Raw genomic sequence first — 748 nt, 5'->3', positions numbered from 1 at the left:
TGGAACTTTCTGTGTACTAAAAGTTTGTATCAAGGAAAAATAAACTGGTTTAATCAAGAAAGGACTTGCATCGCTGAAGATCCTCAGGAAATAATTTATACCGGAAATTAGGGAAATTATCAAACGAGCAGATACATAACAATTTAATCATTAACTTTCCTTACCACCAAATTATGGAATCAAAAGGTCTTGTTTCCGCCAATTTAAAAACGACTTTTGTGAGCTTGTAATTTAAAATAAGCTCTTTCTATTGGTTATAAACAAGTAAATCAAATACGATAACGTGAGAGAGATAACGATAGATTTGATGGGCAGGGCTTCTGTTATTGTTTAGGAAAATTTATTCATACCTCAGTAAAGGGTGGTGTTAAGATATTCAGAATGTACGTTTGAATTTCGAATTATTTACATGTGTAAATTTTTTTTAAATAAAAAAATTAGGAAGTAGGAATGGGAGTGCTAAAAAGTAAGGAAAAAAGATAGGAATGGGCGGGATAACATTACAACACCTGATGGTGTTTGACATGGTGCAATCTCAAAGTGAGTGTGGCCATAGTTCCGCCCAATCCTACTTGGAACTTTGATCCAATTATAGACTTGAAATGAGTTTTATCAGTCGCTAATCCTTTCTAAATACTCAACAAATTTAATAGTTTCAGAATCAGTGGTTTTGATACTATTCTTATGGCCCACCCTTTACCAGTATAACGAATTTGTTATTATATCAACGTTTGTTTAGATTAAATTT

Source organism: Limulus polyphemus, unplaced genomic scaffold (assembly GCF_000517525.1).
Source record: "Limulus polyphemus unplaced genomic scaffold, Limulus_polyphemus-2.1.2 Scaffold6780, whole genome shotgun sequence".
Classification (NCBI taxonomy): Eukaryota; Metazoa; Arthropoda; class Merostomata; order Xiphosura; family Limulidae; genus Limulus; species Limulus polyphemus.
The sequence above is the reverse complement of the archived record's forward strand: the minus strand, read 5'-3'. Positions refer to the sequence as shown.